Raw genomic sequence first — 7500 nt, forward strand, 5'->3', positions numbered from 1 at the left:
TATATATATATATATATATATATATATATATATATATATATATATATATATATTGTAATGGTGATATTTCCAAGTAAGATGAAATTAGCAGAAAGAAAAACGTCCCTGTGCGTGCAGCAACCTATGTAGATAGATAGGGGGAACGAAACATCGAACGGTGGGAAAAGGGGATAAAAGATTTTTGGGGATAGAGAATACTGAGGGAGATTAAAGAGGGAGGGAAGGGGGAGGGTGGAGGAAGAGATAACGGGGCTGGGAGGGGCAGCAGACACGGTAGATGGAACTTGGATGGAGCGTCACCTGGGTGAGCCGCATGGTCTCCCTCCCACTGTAGATTCAATCCCTCCTTCCCCTCCATTTAGTACTCCCCCTAGGGTATTCCCCCCACCCCCCTCTCTCTCTCTCTCTCTCTCTCTCTCTCTCTCTCTCTCTCTCTCTCTCTCTCTCTCTCAAACGGCAGCGCTCTATGAATGTCCCTCTCTCAACTGAAGTCTCTCAGTGTTGTGCTGTTAGTGATTGAGTGATGATGGGTCGTGATACTGGTGACTGAGGGATCGTAACGACTTTAGTGGAATGCTACACACTTTATCGACTTTGCAATTCCGTTTTACGATTTATATTATCGCTAGTGAATAATTGTGGTGCTTGACAAAACCTTTATATATTAAGTGATAATCGCTGACAATGGAGTGGTGCTGTTTACAAGATTCTCAGTAAGTCCAAAGTTTATTTTATGTTTTTCCTAACATTAATTATCACAGCATATGCACATTTTAACGATTAGGTCTTAGATTTACATATCAGTACATGCTTGAGCTGATGCACTTGTCATAAATGATATCATAAGGAAAGCACATTTGATTTACTAACTGAATTACTAAGATACTATGGCAACCACTTACGGTAAACATTAACCACGTGCTTTTACACATGAAAAATATCTACGGTTATAGTTCATCGGTTTTCAAATCGCTTTTCATTCAGTTCGACGTCTAGAAATTCGTGAAGATGTCCTACCTTCTTTCCATTTTTCACGTCTTGATTCATGAGGGAGGAATTTAAAAAATAAACTCCCAATAAAAATAGATGATTTATTTACTCAAATGATTAAAAACGGTACATTTCAGTACACCAGTCTCTCAAAACGATTTCATTATAGGGTTTCAATTTTTCAACCGAAATTGGAAAAACTATAGTTAAAATAAATAGAACTCCCAAATAAACACGGCCAAAGTATTATGAATTAAAATGACATTTACCTTTGGTGACTTTAATGTGTTTGGGTACATAGCTTTGAGGTTTATGTGGTATGTGACACGATGGGAATCGCAAATGGTTCCTGAAGGAATCGATCATCATCATCATCCATCTCTGAACGGAAACGAACCGTTCAAGCAGAGGACGTGTTTACTTAGAGCTAATTATATGCACGCATTGGAAATCAATTTAGGGAGGGCGAGGGTGGTAGGACGCCAAACTTGAACGCCAACGCCCACATTTGGGATTTCATTTTCAGTGGGGAGAGGTCACCAGCACAGCTGGGAATGTATATGCTATGTAAAATGACAGGTGTTTATATACAACTCTTACGGTTTTATTAATATATCAATAACAATGAGGAATTGCAAGCCTTATGCCCCTGTCCATTTAGCAGCTCACATCAAGCAAAACTGCATATAAAGTTATTTTTTCCTTTATCGCAATTGGAATCTTCATGAACCGACAGAATCGTTACTTGGGTGGAATCTCCTCCTATCAAGGGCTCCACTAAAATACACTTTGTGCTTCATATTCCTTAAGGTATACTATATCAGTAGGCCTTTGAAACAAAACCACTGCCACTTGCTAGGGGAATGGGGACCATGATTTTAAAGTTACACAAGCATCCCTTTTAAGGAATATATATATATATATATATATATATATATATATATATATATATATATATATATATATATGCACGATTGACCAACGATCAAATGTTTACACACTTCAATGGAGGGCAAATTGAAAGGGAAATTGAAACCTTATTTTTCAAGAAAACATTGAGAAACAATGAGTTGAAATTCTTCTCTCTCATAACCGACGCAGAAATGAACGCGTAAAAAAATTCACAGCTAAAAACCGTTAATTATTAATAGTTCCAAGAAAAGGATCCTTTTGAAACAGAGTGATTTTGATTACGGTATTGTTTGTCTTCGAAGCTTACCCGTTGTTTTCAAGTTGCGTTATATCAGTACACGCCAAAGGTATTACTGGGAACAAGCTGCCAAGAATTGAAATTCTTAGAAATCATTTCATTGCAGAGGTTGTAATGAACCGATTAGGATATATGGTATTTGATGAAGTAAAATCGATTCTCACTATTCAGTTAAGTGTAGTAGAGATGCGATCTTTTTATGTTCTTATACATTATATATATATATATATATATATATATATATATATATATATATATATATATATATATATATATATATGTGTGTGTGTGTGTGTGTGTGTAAACTTAATTAGGGGTCTAATTCCCTAAGTAAATTTCGATCACACTTTCTTTCATGATAATCTATACAATTATATATCTGATAGTATGGTCACACCGTTTCTAGATATAGATAAGATTATCAGCTTATTTTTAAAGTCTAAGTGTTTTTCCATACGAACCAGATAAACACTGTTTCGTAATGGGATAAATCTAAAAAAGGTATATGAAGAGGATGGTCTATACGCAACAGATTATATATAACTCGAAACCAGGTATAACCAACATAATTTCCAATGCGTTCCAACATACAACGTTATACCACGCTACATGCATTTTATTGAGAAGTAAACTATACGACAGAATCACATTTCAGAGAAACACTCACAATCATCTAAATAACGTACTTCAATTCTAATAATGTTCGAATGGACATCTAGACATCCAAGTTCCCAATAACTTCTGAAATTCTTAGTTCGTCTTGGAGGGTAGCTGCCTTACTAGAATACCTTCAAGGCCCAATCTCACCTATACGCAAGTTTTAACCAATTCTTGACCTCAAGTGAAGATCAATGTTATACACAGAAAATTTAGATTTTTTGGTTTTTATATTTCGTCCCAGCCAAGAGTTCTGTTGTCTTTTGATACATAACTGATTTTATCTTTCCAAATATTAAGGTAAATATCTAGGTCTATTTGATCGACATGAAATTTCAAGAAATAGCTACCATGTTATATTTAAGACACAACATTTCCAAACTTCATGTTAAAGTGGAGTACAATACACGCCTCACTCCGTCAAATTCAGGTCGGACGTATGAGAAACCCGATATGCACTTTATTGATTTGGACTACTGTTGGGTTCTCCAATTAAACATTTAAAAATACTTCTTGGCAACCATATCACTTTGAGTACAAATGATGTTTTTACTTTCTCCTATGGCATCGTACGACTAAAAAATCAGGATGTTTATATATATATATATATATATATATATATATATATATATTACATACATACATACATACATATATAAACATACACAAATATATATATATATATATATATATATATATATATGAGAGAGAGAGAGAGAGAGAGAGAGAGAGAGAGAGAGAGAGAGAGAGAGAATTTGACATTCTCCATGATATGCTAGTGAAAGGTCTTTATATTTACACTGGCACATTCTGAATTTCCTCCAAAATTGGGTATCGTATATAAAAGCATGCCTTTGGTGTACATGTTTATCGTTGCTACAGATGCTAATTAGTATATTCGAGCATAGTGGTAAGCTAAAAACACGTTTTAGCAGTTTGCCAGGGATAAAAGTAAAGTAATGGCGGGTGTGTTATCTATGATAGAATATTCAACAACGTTTTTTGTTTTTGCATATTTGAATGTAAGAAGGATAAGTAAAGTTTTATCCCTAAGGATTTGATTTAAATCCATAAGACGTGGTTTTACTTCACAAACTATTTTCATACATGAAAGGTGATACCAGTTCTGAAGGATCCAGGAAAGGGGTAAACTTAAGCTGAATTACTGTAATTGAATTTTCAAGTCATTTTAAGCCAAGCTTTTCAAATAGCATAAGCGCAAAAGTTAATATACTTAAAACGCTGTGTGTAGTTAACGTGCAGAGGGCACGAGCACCACAAAGATAAGTGTTGACAACCATGAAAACACGACGGAGTCTTCCTAAGAGCACGGTAGGACCAGGACACGTGCATCTAACATTGTTTTCGTATTTAGTCTTTGTGTAACTCTACAGATAATGACGTGATAAGATAGAGATAAACATGCACTTAAGATTTCAGTAATGATAAAGAAGATATGCATTGCGTCGTATTGAAAACCTTTTCAGGAACTGCAAAAGGTGAACATTAAGCGCTATGATAAGTTAGGGAGCCTGTTAAATTAACTAGGGAGGAAACTAAGTTAACTATGGTGATTCTATAAAGGATTTTGATATACGCCGCAACACACGCCAAACTTGACACGCAAGTTTAAGCATACAATACACAAGTATGCGTACACATTAATAGGTTTTCCTTCACAAACACGTCAACGACCTTAACCACTACCAAGTACTGCCCTACAATAAATCAATTAAGTAATAAAGCAGTACAAATGCCATTTTGAAATCTATACGTCCACTGTGCTTTATGATAATTCAAAATCTAATTTAAAGTAAAACCTATAAATCTTCAGCGGAAAATATTCTCTAGGTTTCCTCTTAACTGAGAGTAAAAATTATATTAAAATCAAAATAACAAGAAGCAGAGGAACACTTAATAGCCTTAAATGCTTTTTTCAGAGGCCTCAGAACCCAATGGATTTCTCCGTTTTTCCTTTCTTTTAATATTCCAGATGAGAGGCCAGGAAGCCAAGTTCGAAAATGGGTAAAGAAACCCGATAGCAGATCAGGCCAGAGGCTTAGCCAAGAGTAAGGAGTTGCCTTGACTTCCGGTCGCCCCTTCCATGTAGAAATAGGGAAAAGGAGTATTTCTTTCTCTCATGATCTAAAATCTGCCCAACAAAAATATTTATCGGGAATCAGAAGGAAGTAACTAACAAACAAGTGCACAAAAATGTTGACTGTTAGAATTACAACTTTTTCTTTTTATTCAAGGGACTTCTCATTTCACACTGAAACGAGAATGGAGGGTAATCTATGAGTCTCTCTCAACTAATTCGGGAGTTAGAAAAATATGTCCCTGTAGATCACAAAGCATTAATGTCAAACAATTTAACTCGTTGGTTGAATAATTGGCGCTATGAAGAGTTTCTTTAAATTTGTACTCTCCTCACTTTGAGTACAATGAAACCACATTTGCATATTTGTTTACAAAATTTCTCATATGATGAATAATGTCATTGCAAACTAAATCTAAATTAGAAATATCGTAAATTTAAACAAAAAATATCTGAAATGGGGATTGTGAGTTTCTGAAAAGTGAGCGTTGTGAACAAAGGGGAAAGCCGTCACAATGGACATAAGTAGCAAAAATTAATAAAAGAGCGACCTACCAAAGTTTCAATGGCTACAGGTCTCCAAGGTTGACACTAATATCGCTGTTTACCAAGGAAGCATTTTGTTGTGATTTACTGTTATGGGGTGAGGTTGTCAGGTACTTGTTACTCTCTGCTAAATCGATAGTATCGCTATAATGGGGCTTAAAGATTAGCGAGTAAACAGTAGTTTAAATAAAATAAGATGGTGACAGTAGTAGAAATATGCATGTTGCTATCAAACATATAAACTAGACTTTTAAAAATAGTTTATGGAAAATAACGTTAGAAACAATACTTGCATTTAATGTATCTACGACAGGCCAAGATATTAAATTCTTAAAACTAAATTTTGCGATTAAAACTTCGGAGAAAATCAATTGCTAGAAATCCGTTTCTGTTCATGTTGTAGGAATATTCAGTTACTTATTCGGTAAGATTAAATACAGAAATTCACACATACACCAAATAGCCTGCCCTATTTTTTACAGATTCTCCTCTGTCCTCATACACCTGTCAACTGAGAATACTAAACAATTCTTCTTCACCCAAGGGGTTAACTACTGCACATATTATTCAGTGGCTACTTTCCTCTTGGTAAGAGTAGAAGAGACTCTTTAGCTATGGTCAGCAGCTCTTCTAGGAGGAGGACACTCCAAAATCAAATCATTGTTCTCCAGTCTTGGGTAGTGCCATAGACTCTATACCATAGTCTTTCACTGTCTTGGGTTAGGATTCTCTTGCTTGAAGGTACAATCGGGCACAATATTCAATCAAATTTCTCTCTCCTTTTGAAAAGGTTTTCATAATTTGTATAGGAAATATTTATTTTGGTGTTACTGTTCTTAAAATATTTTATTTTGCCTCGTTTCCTTTCCTCACAGCACTATTTTCCTGTCGTGGCCCCTGGGCTTGGAGCATCCTGCTTTCTCAACTAGAGTTATAGCTTAGCGAGTAATATTAATAATAATAATGATGTTAATAAAAATACACTCATCTTCGGCACAAAGTTCTCAACTGTTCAGACCAGTAAATATTTCCAAGACAATATTAATTTACAAAGCGCGCAGAGAATAACAATGGATACAGACCACTTGAAAATTAATATACAGTATATGTTAATAGTGAATTTTATTTTCTATATATTTTCACAATTTCTTCTATTATTTCAGAGTTTCATGTAACTAATCCGCAAGCTTCCAACTGACAAAGAAATCAGGGAATAGCAGCTTCTTTTCTTTGAAAATATTCAACACCCTGGAATAGATCCAAATAAGAAGAGGAAGATAATTATGTTATGGTGTTAACAACTAATTTGAAAAGATAACTGACCTCAAGCACTGGCCTTGGATAAGTAAAAGAAAAGATCCAAGTATCTCTGAGGAAGTACCCGATTGTGGATGGCTACACTAAAGAGTGGGGAGGGGTTTACAGTACATTTACGAGACCTTCCAATCCACAATTGTACTATATACATACAAACACACACACACACACACACACACACACATATATATATATATATATATATATATATATATATATATATATATATATATATATATATATATATATATATATATATCGACAGTTGTGATCCCTATGACACTTTGTCGTTTTATACTGTCCACACCAATCATTCCATTTTTACATTAAAAGTCACCGGACACATTTTAAGGAAAAGTCTGTCGCTTTCCGCTGTTTTCGAGTACAATGTACTTTGCGTTTCAAGAGAGAGAGAGAGAGAGAGAGAGAGAGAGAGAGAGAGAGAGAGAGAGAGAGAGAGAGAGAGAGAGAGAGAGAGAGAATAAACTCCGCCCGACAAGAGACCGGTCCACTTTCCATCCCCTAATGAAATTGCCATATCCCCTTTCTTCCCCGGAGAACCCTGCTTTCCAAAATAGCTCGACGGAAAATACTCGAATACATCAGAATTATTTTCCGCTGCCGCATCAAAAAATGGAGACAAATGGCATGAGAGTGATGGTCAATGTCGTTTGCATTCGGT

At 35.2% G+C, this 7500-nt stretch overlaps 1 protein-coding gene and 1 long non-coding RNA gene across 6 annotated transcripts in view; one reads left to right on the plus strand and one right to left on the minus strand.

The window, feature by feature from the left end:
* The window catches only part of LOC137616399 (uncharacterized), a 536300-nt gene that overhangs the window by 391265 nt on the left and 137535 nt on the right, over positions 1-7500 (minus strand). The window lies entirely within an intron of this gene.
* LOC137616396 (mucin-17-like) overlaps positions 492-7500 on the plus strand; it is a 436827-nt gene continuing 429818 nt past the window's right edge. For all 5 annotated transcript variants that reach the window (XM_068346103.1, XM_068346106.1, XM_068346107.1 and 2 more), the window contains exon 1: positions 492-713. The gene's annotated coding sequence lies outside the window, so the exon portion shown is untranslated. The remainder of the gene's footprint in view (positions 714-7500) is intronic.

The sequence above is a fragment of the Palaemon carinicauda genome, chromosome 22 (genome assembly GCF_036898095.1).
Source record: "Palaemon carinicauda isolate YSFRI2023 chromosome 22, ASM3689809v2, whole genome shotgun sequence".
In the NCBI taxonomy this organism is placed as follows: domain Eukaryota; kingdom Metazoa; phylum Arthropoda; class Malacostraca; order Decapoda; family Palaemonidae; genus Palaemon; species Palaemon carinicauda.